The sequence below is a fragment of the Chiloscyllium plagiosum genome, chromosome 17, assembly GCF_004010195.1.
Source record: "Chiloscyllium plagiosum isolate BGI_BamShark_2017 chromosome 17, ASM401019v2, whole genome shotgun sequence".
NCBI lineage: Eukaryota > Metazoa > Chordata > Chondrichthyes > Orectolobiformes > Hemiscylliidae > Chiloscyllium > Chiloscyllium plagiosum.
Window position 1 is genome coordinate 13,220,654 of NC_057726.1, and position 18,232 is coordinate 13,238,885.

At 41.0% G+C, this 18,232-nt stretch overlaps 1 protein-coding gene and 1 long non-coding RNA gene across 8 annotated transcripts in view; one reads left to right on the plus strand and one right to left on the minus strand.

Annotated features, from left to right (window-relative positions):
- Window positions 1–18,232, plus strand: part of mafa (v-maf avian musculoaponeurotic fibrosarcoma oncogene homolog a (paralog a)) — a 355,825-nt gene that overhangs the window by 39,308 nt on the left and 298,285 nt on the right. For 2 of the 5 annotated variants that reach the window (XR_006314072.1, XR_006314071.1), the window contains exon 2: window positions 1,657–1,719. The exons of the other annotated variants lie outside the window; for them this stretch is intronic. The gene's annotated coding sequence lies outside the window, so the exon portion shown is untranslated. The remainder of the gene's footprint in view (window positions 1–1,656; window positions 1,720–18,232) is intronic. 5 annotated transcript variants of the gene reach the window in all.
- LOC122558227 overlaps window positions 1–18,232 on the minus strand; it is a 142,474-nt gene that overhangs the window by 33,923 nt on the left and 90,319 nt on the right. The window lies entirely within an intron of this gene.

The window sequence follows — 18,232 nt, forward strand, 5'->3', positions numbered from 1 at the left end:
TGATATTACAGGCAATTTCCTTGGGGAAGGTCACATCTGCTACCTTGAGTTGCTTTTGCCTTTCAGTCCATGTTTCCAAGCTGTCAATCTTCAAGTCAGCAGGACACAGCTTATAGATATTTTCTAATCAACCTGTTCAGATGGGTTATGACACACATAGGTGGCATTTGAACCCTGGCCTACCGGCCCAGAGGCAGGGACACTGCCACTGCACAGCAAGAACACTCAAGAACAGTTTATGACTTTTGCAATCTCAGGATGCAACAAAGAACCTTACTGCTGATTCAATTTGTATTTTCCTAATCAACCTGTCCAGAGGTGGTATGACACACCTCTGGAGCAGGTGGAACTTGAACCTGGGCCTCCTAGCTCAGACGCAGGGACACAGCAACTCAGCCACAAGAGCCATTGAGAGTAATTTATGTTGTCCTGACTTTGATGTGGAACAGGTGGAGCAACAACATCAGAAGCAAACCTTCTCATATCTAGCACCACAGAATGGCGATCCAGCCTGCGAGAGGTAATACATCCGAACCAGGAAGAATGCAAGCAGAAGACCATCCTTCTGGACTTGATTGCACTACAGTGCCACAGGAGGCTCAAACTTTCCTCTGAGTTGTTCCTCACGTTTGCAGGATCTTGATAGGAAATATCTAGCCAAATGAACTGACTAAGCAACAATGGCTGCTGGCCATCAAGGTCAGCATGGCCCTGAATGTCTCCGTCTCTGTCATTTTCCAGAGATGTCCTGATGACATATGGAGAACCTCACAGCACCCAGCAGTTGAATGTCATGCTTGCCAAGGCCATCAATTACAATCACTTTGACATTGGTGATGTCCTTGGATTTGCTACTCTGTACGTATTTCCACAGATACAGGGAGCCACAGACTGCACCCATGAGACAATCGAGATGATCTCAGACCCACCCAACAGAATACATCAATCAAACCAGGCTGCAGCTCATTAACATTCATGGAACCCTCCTTTGACAACAATCAAGTGTCTTGGGGTGAGTCTGGGTGGGATGCTCTTCAGAGGGTTGGTGTGGATGTAATGGGCTGAATGGCCTGCTTCCACACTGTAGGGATTCTATGATGTGTTGTTTGGATGTTGCTAACCTTTAGACAAAACATAGAGCAAGAAATTGGCAGTACAATCTCTTGATCTTGTATTCTAGCTCTGATCACATTTGGAAAACTAGACTTCAAAGAAGGGTTTCTTAAACTCTTTGAAGATTTCCATTCATTACAAAGTTAAAATAAAGATGATACTAAGCGCTTTTTCTTATGATATCTTAAAAAGTGGCTAGAGGTAAAACAGCAATAAATCAGGATGATAAACTTGGTACAATAACAAAAGTAGAGAAGCACAGTGACTGGGATGCAGGAATAATTTAAGCGTGAAAGGCAAATGATGAATTTCAAATTTGTGCGTACTTCACCAATTTAAGTGACATTTTACAAGCACATAATTTCCTAAAGTCACCAGACTCCAACTCTTCTTGGAGATGTCAAGTGGTTTTTTTTCAAATTTAGATTATAATTTTGAATTCTAGCAAATCTTTTCGATAAAAAAGAATTGCCTTGCTTACAGCTTTCATTCTGTCCTATGGGTGTTTTCATTCCAATCAACTTCTATTTGATATTACTGCAGCTTGAGAACATTTCCAGAGGCACATGTCAATGATCTTGGAAGACATCCAAGAGGCTGTTCCAGGTAAATGATATTCTAGTAAATGAGTGACTCAGTCAGATCATGATAAAGGAAAGAAAAAAACTTATATTTATACCATGCCTTTCATAATAACATCCCACAGCTCTTTACAGTCAATTAAGATCTTCTGAATGTCTTGAGTAGTGCACTGTCGGAAAACTGGTGCCAATTCTCACAAAGCAATAAGATAATGACAACCTATTCTGTTGCTAATCATTTTTATTGAAGGATGAATATCATTCAAGACACAGGGATGAACTGCTTTGCTCTTCTTTCAATAGTGCCATGGGATCTTTTATAATTACCTGAGAGGCAGATATGGTCTCATTTTAGCATATCATCTGTCTGAGAGCATATGATTAGATTAGATTAGATTCCCTACAGTGTGGAACCAGGCCCTTCGGCCCAGCCAGTCCACACCGACTCTCCAAAGAGTAACCCACCCAGACCCAGCACTTCCTCAGCACTGCACTAGAATGTCAGCCAGGATTGTGATGGAGCTTCAGAACTGTCTGGATGTAATCAAAATAATCAAGAACCAAGTTGTATGATAATTTTCAAAAAACTGTATATGTCTCCAATCCGTGGACCAACTTTACAAATGATCACAGTTAGATGTAATGTAGAAGATTAAGTGCTGGGCATCTCATTTTGATGATGGTAACTATCTTGGACACTGCAAAATATTAAATTTGATCTGTGGTATTCTCAATTCAGCATAAATACAAGGGGAAGAACCTATATTTTTTGACCCAGGATCTGCCAAAAATATTGGTGATGGCAGGGTTGCATTGGCACTATCCTCATGTGTCAATCTAACAAGTGACTTATCAGCAAGCTATTTAGCATCACAGTGAATACAGTTACACTGGATTCTGCTTCCATTTTATCTGCCACATGTTCACATTTGCCAGTAGGACTCACTGAATTGCAATCTGCAAACAGAATTCTGACTGATTGTTCCCCTCTCTGGTAAATGTCTAGGGACATTAATGGCGATTATAGCCCCTCTACTATTGCTCCATATGACATCTGCTATCTTAAAAAATGGAATATCAGACTTCCCAGGTCTAGATATCTCAGTATTCTGATTGGCTGTGCAATTGGCTTTGGAGCCAAATGAATTGAAGGAAACCAGTTTTTTTTTAAACTGAGCAAGTAGGACAGTGCATAGGCTAGAATAACTAAGGCTAAACTGAGAAATATACCCGGCTGTCATAGCAATTACTATTTGACAATCAGAATGGCAAATAGTCAGTTGCATGATTCTTAGCCCTTTTCCTCCTTCAGACAAAATGTTCTGGTGCTATCTCTACTCATCATTTTCCTCAGCAGCCTCACCCATGGCTCTGAGCTGACCTTGTAGGCAACCAGGTTGGAGAGGCAATACAGCAATCTATCTTATTAATTCTGGGCACTGTGTAATGCATCTAATGTAGAACTGAAGAGAATGTGTACATCGTTTCAGGCATGTTATTAAAAAATGGAAGTTGCTTTATTTTGATGGAATTACATTATAGTCTGACACAGTTCAATCTATATCATAAAATTAATGAACTGCTCAAAAAGAGCACCATGAAAAAGGAAATGTTGATCTTCACACCAGATTCTCTGACTGGTCCTCCTTGTTTCATAAGGAATCTTCAGATGGTCAAGTCCACATTGATATATTGACCTGGCAACCCAATGAGCTTGAGACTGATTTAAGGAAACTTGTTGTCAACATTATAATTCAATTTGCTTAAGGCCTCAGTAGTATTGTAGTACAGAAAAAAGTCACAATTAAGTCAATAATTCATTTTGTGTAGGACCCTTGACTCTTCATGTCCAAATGCTCTCACAATCAAAAGCTGTGGCGACACACATAAGCTCATCGAGGACAAATGTTATCTAATTTTCACTATTGAAGAATACATATTATAAACAATTTTCATGTGCACAATTGCACTAATATGAGGATCTGGACATTGTTTCCAGCATAGGTAGCACAAATGCACTTGACTCAAATCGAGATAAATACATGAGGAAGCAAGGACGTAGAAGAGCATTTTTATAGGGTTATATGAAGTTTTGGAAAAGATACATGTGGGACATAATCACTGATATATTCCAGTTGGGCTGAATGGCCTGTTTAGGTGCTGTCAATTCTATTTTTATTAATTCTAAGTACATGCATACCTGAAATAGTAAGAGAAGTAGACCATTTGTCTCCTCAAGCCTGCTCACCATTGAATAACATTATGACTGACCTGTTCATGTTTCAAATTCCAGATTACTATCTACCCCAATAAGGACCCTGATGATTATCACTGCATAACAAGAATTTACCTATCCCTGCAGTAAAAATATTGAATTACCTCATCTCTACTGCTTTCTGGCAGAGAATTCCAAAGTCATACAACCCTCAGAGAAAACAGTTCCCTCATCTCTTTTCTGAAAAAAAATCCCAAATATTTAAAACAGTGGCCCTTAATTCCAGACTGACCCACAAGAACAAACATCCTTCTCATGTCCTCCTTGTTTAGATCATAAACTTCAATTGTTACCCCTCACTCTACCAACCTAGCCTGTCCTATCCAACTTACCCTCCTAAGACAATTATTCCAGGAATCAATCTAGTAAACCTTCTCTGAACTGACTTCAATGCATTTACATTCTTCCTTAGGCAAGGAGATTGAAATTGCACAGAGCATTCAAGATGTTGCTTTGCCAATGCCCCCTTTAACTGGACCATAGCATCGTTACCTCCATTGTCAATTTCTCTTATAATAAGGGATAGCATCCCATCAGCCTTCTTGATCAGACTGCATACTAACTTATTGTGACTGGAAATGCATGAGAAAACCTAAATTCCTCTGCCCCTCAGAATTCAACAGCCATTCTTCATTTAAGAAATACTCCATTTATTTTCAATTTTCATGCAAAAGAGAATAATTTTACAGTTTCCCAAATTCAACTACATCAGGCAGATCTTTGCCCACTCATGCAGCCTCCTTATGACCTTTATATAACCTGCTTTCATTCCATCATTAACGTAATTGAAATAAATTACAGTCAGGACAGACCTGTGACACATGTCATATCCTGGTCAGTCAGAAAAAGAGCCATTTATGCATGGTCTATTTTCTGGCAACTGGCCAATTAGGCATCCATGTCCACTATTCCATAAGATTTTATGTTATGCAATAGCCTTTGATGTGGCACTTTATCAAATGTCTTCTGGAAATTCAGGTACAACATGTCCACAGGCTCCTCTTTATCCATAGCCCGTATTACTGGTCCATTAAACTGTGAAGTTGGTTAAACATGATTTCCATGATGAAACCAAACTGACTGTTCCCAATTAGCATGAGCTTTTAAGTAAGTGTGCAGCTGCAATCTCTTCATTAATTGTTTGAGTCTAGTCCTTTCCCATCACAGGCATCAAATAAACAGCCCCAGTTTCTTGTTTTCCTCCTCAATCCCTCCTGGAACAGAAGGGTTATACTTGCTACTATCCACATTGATTGTACCTTTCCAGAATTGAGGGAATATTAAAAAATTAACACAAACGTATATACTAACTCATTAGTCACTTCTTTTAAGACTCTAGAATGAAGTCCATCTGGATCTGACAACTTGACAGTTGACATGTCCATCAGTCTGCTGAACATCAATTCCCTCACGATTATAACTTCAACTACCAGATTAACAGCTATTACTAGAATATATATTTGTACATTCTAAAGTGAAGACACAAGCAACTACTTACTCAATTTGTCTGCGATTTCCTTTGTATCTGTTATTCACTCTCTATTCTTAGTCACCAGAGAACTAATGCTCATTTGCTTTAGGGCGGCACGGTGGCTCAGTGGTTGGCACTGCTGCCTCACAGCGCCAGGGACCTGGGTTTGATTCCAGCCTCAGGTGACTGTCTGTGTGGAGTTTGCACACTCTCCCTGTGTCTGTGTGGGTTTCCTTTGGGTGCTCTGGTTTCCTCCCATAGTCCAAAGATGTATAGGTTAGGTGAACATTGGGTAATAGGATAGAGGAATGGGTCTGGGTGGGTTACTCTTTGGAGGGTGAGTGTGGTCTTGTTGGGCTGAAGGGCCTTTTTCTACACTGTAGAGATTCTATGCTTTGTCTATCCATTTTTAAAGTTCTACTTTTGCATTTCTTCCTCTCATACTTTCTTCCTCCTTATTAACATTTTGGTCATTTTCTGCTATTGTTTTGAGCTGGCATCTATCTTTGCATAGTTATGAGTATTTTCCTTCAGTTTGATAGTTCCCCTAAATCCCGTTAACCACAGATAGTGGCTCGTCCCTTTAGGATTTTGTTTCTTGATAGTGGGAATATATTGTTAATTCTAATGCTGTGCCCCTGATCATCCACCAACTATTCTTGACTGTTTTGCACAGACTTCATATGCCCAAAGATTCTTACATTATAACCTTACCTAGTAGTGCCTGATGGTGAAATAAGGTTAGAGTTCAGGGCCAGTCAGTGCATTAGTGCTGTTTAAAGGTTGAGTGGAAACTGATGCCAAGAGAATGAAATTCAAAAGGGCAACTCAAGTGCCTGTCCCTCAAGAAGAGTGACAGTTGAGATTTCGATAGTTGACTGCTCTTGCAGCAGAGCTCACTCTGCTGGCTTAGAGATGAATTGGCACAAGATAATGTAGCCCAGCTTGGATCAGCTCCAGCTTGGTATAGATTCCCATGGCCAATAGTTAACCCTCTGAGCCTCGCAATAGTGTGCAACCTTCAATGCAAACCACTTTGCCATTCCTCACTCTTAAACATTGGCTCTTTTTCCTCTCAGAATGGTTTACAACTTCTGTTGTGAAGACCGTATCCATTGGATACTTTTGACGTTATCCAATAAATGCTGCAAGCTGTTCAATACATTTCAATTCTTCAAGGCGGTAGCATGTATTCCATAGTTTATGCTTGCAGAACGATTCCTGGGAAACATGGAATAATTGGGTTGGTGGATGGCAATGGTTGTGGAAGGCCAAGCCGGGAGGTAGGAGAAAGAGGGTAAATGCAACTATTATAGCAATGTTACGTGGGGAAGTTCTGATTCTATAGGGAGTGAAGGGATTGTTATCCAAGCAAAAAAGATATGAAGGTAGACAGTCCAGACATGTTTGATGGCTAGACAATGGACTGAATCTTCTTTTGCATTCCTCTTCACAATTATTCTATTCTTTTGAGGGTGTTGATTCCTGGTAAACTGCGGTTCCTTAGATGGTAACTCGCAAAACGTCATTCAAAGTGTTCAGCTGAACTGATGTGTTTTTAATTATGGTGTTTCAGCATCAAGTTAATTCATGTGTTCAATTGTACATGCATCCATATGTGTTTTTTCTAGCAGGAGTCACTGCAGATACCTTGTCTAATTTTTCCTGTTCGTTCCAGGGTAGAGAAGCCATTTTGCACTGCCTTTACCTAATCCTACTGGCTGAAGTTAGACCAGCAAACCAAACTTGCAAACTTTTAGGTCTGCAGAGTGGAATGAGAATAACTTTTACCTATTAGCATTTTGGAAACACTTAATGGTAAGGTCCTGGGGAGTGTTGCTGAACAAAGGGACCTTGGAGTGCAGGTTCATAGTTCCTTCAGAGTAGAATCCCAGGTAGATAGAATAATGGAAAAGGTGTTCGGTATGCTTTCCTTTGTTGGTCAGAACATTGGGTATAGAAGTTGGGAGGTCATGTTGCACGGTACAGGACATTGATTAGGCCACTTTTGGAATATTGCATGCAATTCTGGTCTCCCTCCTATTGGAAGAATGTGAAACTTGAAAGGGTTCAGACAAGATTTTCATGGATGTTGTCAGGGTTGGAGGATTTGAGCTACAGGAAGAGGCTGAACAGGCTGGGGATTTTTCCATGGAGTGTCAGAGGCTGAGGGGTGACCTTATAGAGATTTATAAAGTCATGAGGGGACAAAGTCTCTTCCCTGAAGTGGGGGAGTCCAGAACTATAGGGCATACATTTAGGGTGAGAGGGAAAAGATTTAAAAGGGACCTAAGTGGCAACTTTTTCACACAGAGGGTGGTGTATGTATGGAATGAGCTGCCAGAGGAAGTGGTGGAGGCTGGTATAATTGCAACATTTAAAAGGCATCTGGATGGGTTTACGAAAAGGAAGGAATTAGAGTGATATGAGCAAAGTGCTGGCAGATTAGGTTAGGATATCTGGTTGGCTTGGACAAGTTGGACCAAAGGGTTTGTTTCTATGTTGTACTTCTCTATGACTCCATAAGTCATGGAAGCTCAGAAACAATGTTCAGCATTTGGACACCTCATACTGGAAACATCAAGGAGCATAACTTCCCAGCAGAATTTAATGTGGGAACATTGCTTTATGTTAACCGCTACGTTTTTGCTAAAATAATTGTCAACAGGGAAAAATATGCACCAATCAGGCCAACGGAATAGAAAGGCAAAAGTCACAGTAGATCTATGATTGTGTTCAAAAGGAAACTTACAAATAGGCATATCTTGCAAATCACAATGTGCAAGCACCTTAGACTTTCCACTCTTCTCTCTAACTCTAATTCTGCTCCAACCACATTAGAAGACAGTTTGGGAGTGTTGACTGACGCAGGAGTACAAGCATGTTTTGATGATCATTGTCACACATAGCTTTACGGAAACATCACGAGTTCAAATTACATTTGCACTGAAGCATGAAGAAAGTTCTTAGATTTGTCCCTTCTTCATTAATGCAACACTAATGTGTGACATTTTAATGCTCTTGTGACATCTACATGGACTCCAATGCTATGTAGACAGTTTGGCTTCTGACACGTCATTTCAATAGCGCAAAGAAGTTGTGAAAGATAACTTCAGTGGGATTTGTCACATTGGTGATCTATGGAAGGATAACTTCAGGCTGCTGATCATCATTTCCCTTCACTAATCAGATCAGAGGAATGTTTCCATTCAACCTAACTTCAGTATATGCGCAATCATCACCACACACAATTCCAGTGCAAACATTCCCTTTCACTATGTAGAGATCATGATTCAACATAATGCATTCTAAATTCCTGATACAAGTGTAAAATATCCAGTGCGCAGAGCAACCATATGTTGGAAATCCACTCCCAAATTCTACCTACAAAATTGTGCAGCTGTGTAGCACCTTTTAAGTGGAGAATGCTTTAAGAGACTTTACAAAAGGGAAGTAAAACTAGAATAAGTCAAGAGCCAAGTGGATGATTAGCACAATTGCTAATAGAAGGGAAGTGGACACTGAGTCAAGGAGGAGGAGTTGAGCATGAGTGGTGAGCAGATGAAGAAGGGACATGCTGGGCTATGTGATTTGTTTGACAGTCGAGTCTAAATTTGCCAAACCTTTACCTTCATTATTTTGTTTACATATCCCTCATATTTTAATGACTCATCCAACATAACCTTTAACCTTACTTCCTTAATTAAAAATTCACAACTTAAAAGAGTATGTTCTACTCATTCCAACACTCCTGCAGACTCTTGATGGATGTACACTCACAGTTGTTGGCAGCCTTCCAGTATTGTCCTCAAATCCCTACAATATGAGCCTTTTTAATAAGTATTGACCACCTTTTCAACGATAGTATGTATCACCACCAGGTCTGAACAGTTTTTCTCAGATTCCAGACACAAACATTATCCAGGGTGGACCATTAGTTAATGACCAGGACTAGGGGGAATTTTAATTTATATTTTCTCCCCACAATCCCATTGTGTCACTGTGAATGGTATTGGCTAAGTTTAATTGACGAGAAATTGAAATTAAATTCTTTCTGGTCTAATTGGATCAGTATTAGTGGCCATGTTTTCATTTGTCAATGTTCAAAACACTGCAATTCCTTCCATCAACCCCTTCAAGGTATTCATCAAAACCCAACTCTTTTCGTACTCTGCTAGTCACCTGCCTAAGTAGCTCTTCCATGGTATGATGTTGACTTTAGCTCAATATTACCTCCTGTTTACTTGTTTCATATTTGTGCCTACATATTTTTTCACACTTTGGATGAATAACCGAGAATTGTTGGAAGGATTATGCCCACTTAAACTTAGTCACAAATGGTCCTTCCATTTTGAACAATGCCTGGAAGAGGACAAAGACAGAGCTTCTGGCCGAGAGGCAGTAGGACACACTATAAAAATCACAAAACCTTCTACACTTCCAGTGAAACACATTGGGATGTTTTTACTGTAAAATTAAAGCCATAATTTAAATGCAAGTACTAGTTCTTTTGTTTCCATTAATCTATCTGGGGATTTGTCAGAGATAGCTTTCAGTGAAGAATTCTAAAAGAAAGGTTTATTCTTCCACTCAGACAAATTGAAGAGCATTATTACAAACATGTTAGCCCATCCTGGCCTAAATGGAATGTGTTTTACTTCACAGTGGGAGGGTGCCTAAAATTGGCTATTTCTCTTTCCTTCTCCTTCATTTTGAGCTTCTGGTCCAAAGCGCATCTCCCATTTTATCAGGAGAGCAGCACAAGTTGGAACTGAGTAATTGTCCTTGAGTTGTTGTTGAAAACGTGTGTCAAGATCAAGCAACAGAACTGGAATGATGTTAGTTAATTGTCCTGCTCCAATGAGAGAGCCCAGCTTGCAAGACATGCTGCACTTAGTTATCTGAAAAACATGCTTCAGTGAAACAGGGTTTTTTTTATGTCCAGTGATAGCAAGATACACCCTGCCCATGACCCACAGCAAAGGAAGTAAACACCCTGGTACCTGCACTTCCTATACCAGACTTGAGGTCTAATGTTATATCTTTCTGTGCACAATTCATTACCCCCCTCCCCCCATCCACCTCTGCACTCTTCAGATTGTGACTGACAAGATACTTTGTGCTAAATTCATTTTCCCACCATCCTCGGCATTACAGAGCAGAACTTCCAACTGTCATTAAGCTGTAACCCATTTGAGGTTAAATTGGTGCAGGCCATGAAGCAAGTGTGCTTGGATGTGAACTACATTGATTGGAATTGTGCATTAACATCCCTATTATGGTACTGACCATCTCACTTTTTTTCCCTTTTGGTTTTGCCACAACTGTTAGAGACGCCAGCGCTTTTTTGAAAAAAGGAAGTGTTCACAACATGTGGGGGATGTTGGTTAGGTTGACATTTCCTGCCCATCACGAATTTCTCTGAGAAAGTAGTGGGTGGGAGTCCTCTTGAAACATTGCAATTAAGGAATGAAAGAACTTGCACTGTTATAGCCCATTTCATGACCTCAGGATGCTTTAACTACCCAACAATCAATGAAGTACTTTTGAAGGGAAGTTACAGTTATACTGTTGAAAATGCAGCAACCAACTTGTGTATAGTATGGTGACAATCTCCAAGTAATCTGTTTTTGTTTATTGGTTAAGGGATGCATATTGGCCAGGGAACCAGGATTAAGTACCCTGTTCTTCATCAAAATATTGTTCTTCTTCAATTTTGAAAAATCAAAGGCTTCAATTTAACAACTCAGTCAAAAGTCAGCATCTCTGATAGTGCAGCACTATCCCAGAACTACAATGGAGTGTTAGCCTAGAGTTTGTGTGGATGAAAATAGAATACTGTCATTTGCTGGTGTTAAATCAAAATTCCATGATTTTGACCCAGGGATGATAAAGAATATATGTGGATTAATGATGATATTTAACTTGAGGATAAACTTGGAGGGGGTGGTGTTCCTGAATTTTTAAAAATTAATTATGGGATGTGGTTCTCACTAGCTCAGCCAGCACCTATTGTGCATCTGTAATTACATGAGAGAAGATAGCAGTGAGCCACCTTTTTGAACTGCTATAATCCTTGGTCTGTAGGTACACCTGCAGTGCTTTAGGAAGTGACTTCCGGGGTATTAACCTAGCAATAGTAGGAAGTGAGTTCCGGTGTATTAACCCAGCAACAGTGAAAGAACAACAATGTAGTCCAATTCAGAATGGTGTACGGCTTGGAGGGGAACTTGCAGGTGCTCCCAAGCATCTGCCATGCTTGTCTTTCTAGGTAGTCAAGATCGTGGGTTTGGAAGGTGCTGTAAAAGGAGCTTTGATGCAGTTACTGCATTGCATCTTATAGACTGTACACACTGCTGTCACTGTGCAAAGTTGGAGGAGAGAAATGGATTGCTTTGTTCTGGATTGTCTTGAGCATCTTGAGTTCTGTTGGACTTGCACTTACCCAGGCAGGAAGAGAGTGTTCCATTTCACTTCTGACTTGTGCCTTGTAGGTAGTGGTCAGTTACTGGGGAGACAGGAGGTGAGTTGCATTCTGCTGGGTTTGCCATCTTTGAGCAATGCTATTTGTGCCAAGACGAGTTGATTATATTCTCTAGTGTTGGAGATCGTCTTTGCCGAGGAGCTGGTGGGGCAAATGTGACTTGATATTGTCGTATATGTTATTTTCAATGACAGTAGGTCACCATTAAAATCAACATTGTTCACGTTACAAGATAGCCTCGTTGCCTGAAATCACCAGCATAACATCTACTCAGTAGAACCAAGCAGATAAAATGTCAGCCTCTCTTTTTTTCTCCCTGAGTTAGGCAAAGCAGCAGCTAAATAATGAATCTAGCCTCATTAGGTATGTCTCTCTCTGAGATATCTTAATAATATATCACTGCTGTTGAAACATGTCATTTGACACTGTTGGAACTGTTTCTCCATGTTGCAGGAAAAAGCTACAACTAGGTCTACCACCATTATGGATATTAGGTAGAGAGAACATTATAAATAATGGGATCAATAAAGGAACTTTAATTTTACTGTAAGGTATCTAAGCTGAACAGCCTTCGGCAATTTTAGTGCCAACTAAACATTATTTCTCTGTCAATATTGTTCTCTGTTGATCTCTTTTCAAATTTGATAATATCTAGCTTTTCTCACTTAGGGCCTTTACCCATCTGTGTGGAGTAACATGGAGTATTAAAATGGCAATAATTTAGCATTCAGGATGGCTAGCATGAAGAATGCATACATTACCCTGGCATAATGAGGAAACTCTTTGAGCAGCATAGTGTGAATTACTCCGCTGTGAGAACTCTATACGTTACTGACCAGGAAGTGTTAGATATCAGCACTGTGTGGAAATAAAAACAGGATGATCCACCCTTTGTTTTCCCCAACATGAACATTTACCTTATTGGTGTGCACAATATGCTTTGAAAAAAAAATTAAAAGTGCTTCTAAACCTGTAGCCTGCTCCTATAGTAAATACATGGTGCACACCTTCACATCAGTGTTCAGAGTACTGTTGGCTAGGCAACTTGCAGACATCCCTAAACTGCATACTTCTTCCATAGATAAAATGAGGTTAATTAATTAAACAGACATTAAAAACTTTCAAAGACAACACCGATGTTTGTAGGTAGTTTCCTTCTCTTTAAAAACCTGCCAGCCAAATTGTGTTTGAAAGCAAGGTAAAAGTTATATTTTTAGCTATATTTGAAAAGATGGTTAGACTGTCTTCAAAACTTAAAAGTTCACAGTCAAGATGTAAACAGGATGCAATAATGGCCTTCTCAAGCTAAACCCTGTGTCACTGTTTCATGTCTGGCTTTTTGAACAATTTAATTGGTTTAAATATCGACACAGATGAGACCCTGTTGATGATTTGCTGAACACAATGTTTATCCAGTATGGTGTTAAATGTTATTTAACAGAGCTCCTGTGAATTGCCTTGGGATGTTTCACAATATTATAGGTAGGTTGCTGTTACTAAAAGCAGTTTTTTTTCCATTAATTCAAGTGAAAGACTGATTTAGTAGTTTTGTACCATAATCAGTGATTTCTTTTCTCTGATAGCACTCACCGTACATGGCGTTTGTTGCATTTGTCAGTTTGTTGAATCGATTTCATGTTTCAGTCTTGACAATGATTTTCCCTCCCAACTAACCTTTCTAAATGAAACTACATAGATTTTTTTTTAAGGTTGCAGAAGTTTTAAGTTGAAATGCTTCCCTAAGAAATGTTTAGCATTGAATTTGGCACACTGACGATGATCCTTATAAAGATACAGTTGATGAATAGAAACATTGCAGACCAGATAACAGAACTGTTAAAATCTCCACAAGGGGAAGACTAGCTAATTATTTGGACATATTAAAGAGTTGTCTACCATCCCCTGCCATTACCTTGCATCTGTAGACTCTTTAACACCTACAGCATGAGATTGATTGAGCACAAAGCAAAATGTGTGCTTTCATCTTTGTTTTCACTTTCTCTTTGAATAAAATGATAATGGGGCATACTCAAAAAAACTGGTTAGCATTCTATGCATGTCCAGCATTACTGATTTTGTTTCAGATTTCTGGCCCAGGTGGATTTTTCTTTCTCTCTAACTGCATCAAAGTTTGATCATCACTTGCCTTTAACAATTTGGTATGTAAACTTGACTCCCAGATACATGGTTGCATTTAGATCCTTCACATATTGATCCATTCTGGTTACAAAAATCTCTTCCACTAAAAATACACAACCTAAAGCTTCCCTTCTTTAGACTCTGGATTAATGTCTGTCTTTCACTTCAACTGTCAATCATCAGAGATAGATTCTTTCATTTTTATCTGCATTTCTTGGAACTCTTTTTTTTAACCAGTATGTTTTTATTTTTCCACGATTCTGCTTTGGAAAATGTTCTAAAAATCTCTTCAAATCTAAACCACTTTATTTTTCTAGGCAGTACTCACACTACTCCATGAGCTCTCAGATTTTGTTTTATATGGGTACAACTCTACAAGGACAAGTTAATGTTGGATTGTAGGAGCAGTTTCCCACCTGTCGATTTGATTTCAGTAGCTAAAGAAGTTTCATCAACTGAGGTGAATATCTTAGATGAATCAACTGTGTCTTCCATCAACTAGGTCTGCATTGAATTGACAAGTTTGCACAATATAGTGCATACAGAGACATAACATGAAAAGGAATTTAAATTCTCTGGTTTTTGCTTGCTTTGCTGTTACTCACACAACATATGGCTTTAGCCCAACAGGTTTATTTGAAAGTACAAGCTTTCGGAATAGAACACAGAACAAAGAACATAGAAAAGTACAGCACAGAACAGGCCCTTCAGTCTACAATGTTGTGCCGAAGACTAATCCTAATATAAAATAAAATAACCTTACCTACGCACCCCTCAATTCACTCCTGTCCATGTGTATGCCTAGCAGGTGCTTAAATGTCCCTAATGACTCTGCTTCCACCACCACCGCTGGCAACGCATTCCATGCATTCACAACTCTCTTGTAAAGAACCTACCTCTGACATCTCCTCTATACCTTCCTCCTAATATCTTAAAACTATGACCCCTCGTCCCAGTCAATCCTGCTCTGGGGAAAAGTCTCTGGCTGTTGACTCTATCCATGCCTCTCATTACCTTGTATCAGATCACCTCACTTCCTCCTTCTCTCCAGAGAGAAAAGTCCAAGCTTAGTCAACCTATCTTTGTAAGTCCAGGCAGCATCCTGGTAAACCTCCTTTGCACCCTGTCCAACACCTCTATATCTCTCCTATAGTAGGGCGACCAGAACTGGACACAATATTCCAAGTATGGTCTCACCAGGGACTTGTAGAGATGTAGCAAAACCTCGCAGCTCTTAAACTCAATCCCCTTGTTAATGAAAAGCCAAAACACCATATACTTTCTTAACAACCCTATCCACTTGGGTGGCAACTTTGAGGGATCTATGCACTTGAACACCAAGCTCCCGCCGTTCGTCCACACTGCCAAGAATCCTGTCTTTAATCCTATATTCAACATTCAAGTTCGACTTTCCAAAATGCATCACTTCGCATTTATCCAGGTTGAACATCATGTGCCATTTCTCAGCCCAGCTCTGCATCCTGTCTGTTTTGTGTTGCAACCTGTAATAGCCCTCGATACTATCAACGGTACCTCCAACCTTTGTGTTGTCTGCAAATTTACTAACCCACCCCTCAATCTCCTCATCCAAGTCATTTATTAATCTCAGTAATGACCTTAGTTTCCCTCAGCCAGTAAAGCTAGAAACTAATAATTTCCTCTTTATGAATTTATATAGTAGCTAGGATTTTCCCATTAGATCACCAGCCAGTCGCTTCTACTGTAACTGAGTTTGTGAGGGCAATAGGTGATAGCACACTCATGATGCCAGTCACAGGCAAATGGTTAGCATTCAATACCTAGATTCATCCATAGTGACTGGGGGAAAGGCACTGAAGGGCTCACTTTCAGCATAAGAGTACATAACAAGGGATACAGACAAGGGAAGTATTGAATCTGTGATGCCAACCAAAAGCTTCCTTAATAAACATGATAACTTTGGACATGAACCAAGGTAACAATAAGTGAGGCCGCCTACTTGCGGAACGGTTCAGAGAACACCTCTGGGACACCCGGACCAACCAACCCAACCTATCGCATTTCCAAAGCCCCTCCCCCAAGTCCCTCCTCCCTACCTTTTATCTTAGCCCGCTGGGCACACCCTCCTCATTCCTGAAGAAGGACTTATGCCTGAAATGTCAATTCTCCTGCTCCTTGGATGCTGCCTGACCTGCTGCGCTTTTCCAGCAACACATTTTCAGTTAACAATAAGTGAGGTATGTTGTACATGTCTCTGGTTATTGGTAGGAATGGCCCTAGTTTTGCATAAATCAGCCTTGTTTTATGTAAATGTATAATATTTTACTCATTATTTCCCTCTGTGACTGACTCCCACCAATTCTTAATTCTTACCATTTCATCAGAAAGATACAAATAGAGCAGAATTTTGCACTCTAACGGTAGAACCTATAAAAGTCACTTTTGTTGGAAAAACTATCATGCTTTTACAAATCATTCCCTCCACTGACACAATAATTGGCACAACTGGATTGTTAGCTATCAAATATATAGTTACCATCCTAAAACAACGTTGCACATATACTGAACAACCTGCTTGTGAGAATCTGAACCAGCAGACTTGAACATCCACTAAAATTTCAATATTCTTTATTGAAAAGCAAGAGGGCCATTATACAGGATGTTAAGACTGGGAGGGGAAAGCAAGTCAAAACAAAAAGTTTCACTTACTTGATATTAAAGTTGGGAGTTGCTGGAGAAAAAGAAGATGGAGAGGAGACTAAGGGTTTAGAATACAATAGCCTTTATTGTCAACTGCACTCAAATGAGTGCAATAAAAATTTTGTAATGTCACCATCTTAGGTACACGATACTTAGTTTCAGATGCTTTAAGTGTTGTTACAGAATTAAAATAGCAAAAAGAAAGACTAACATGGGAATACAGAGTTTCAAAAAGTCCAGAATGATAATATAAAGTATCTTTAAAGTACTCAAGTTATAGTCTCTTTTCACTGAGTCAGTGCCTGCTGGGCTTCAGAAACTGAGGCCTCGTTGCTTCCACTCACTGGCCTCTGTCCCGGATTCCCCTCCAGGAATCGTCACCCCGGCTGGCCTGGGCTCATTCTGCTCCTGCTCCATGCTCCTGCTGCGACTCGGCTCCCAGGACTCGGCCCATGTGCTGCACTCACGCTCTGGGCTCCAGCCTGGGACTCGGATCCCAGGACTCGGCCCATGTGCTCTGCTCCCACTCTGGGCTCCAGCCTAGGACTCGGATCCCAGGACTCGGCCCAAGTGCTCTGCTCCCGCTCTGGGCTCCAGCCTAGGACTTGGATCCCAGGACTTGGCCCGCGTGCTCTGCCTCTGCTCCAGGCACCGGCTGCGACTCAGCTCCCGTTCTGGGCTCTGGCCTGCAACTCGCTTCTGGGACTCGGCTCATCCGCCCTGCTCCTGCTCCAGGTCCAGGCTCCAGCCCGTGACTCACTTCCGGGACTTGGCCCACATGTTCTGCTCGCGCTCCTGGCTCCAGCCCGTGACTCACTTCTAGGACTCACCCCCCCAGGTCGGCTGGGCTTGGTCTGCTCCCTCTCTGTGCTCCAGCTGCGACTCACTTCCCGCACTGGCCTGGTCTCCAACTCATCTCCCGCGTTGGGCTGGTCTTGGAATCCATTCTCTATCCCTTCCAGGTAGGGTAGTTTAAGAAGCTTCGAGGAGAAAGTGAGGTCTGCAGATGCTGGAGATCAAAGTTGAAACTTTATTGCTGGAACAGCACAGCAGGTCAGGCAGCATCCAGGGAACAGGAGATTCGACGTTTCGGGCACAGGCCCTTCTTCAGGAATGAGCAGAGAGTGTTCAGCAGGAGAAGATAAAAGGTAGGGAGGAGGGACTTGGAGGAGGGGCATTGGAAATGTGATAGGTGGAAAGAGGTCAAGGTGAGGGTGATAGGTCGGAGTAGGATGGAGGCAGAGAGGTCAAGAAGAAGACTGCAGGTCAGGAAGGCGGTGCCGGGCGGGAGGGATCCGGCTGAGACAAGGGGGGGGGAGGGGGATGAAGAAACTGGTGAAGTCCAAGTTCATCCCCTGCGGTTGGAGGGGTCCCAGTCGGAAGATAAGACGCTCCTCCTCCGACCGTCGCGTTGTTGTGGTTTGGCGGTGGATGAGTCCAATGACCTGCATATCCTCGGTGGAGTGGGAGGGGGACTTGAAATGCTGTGC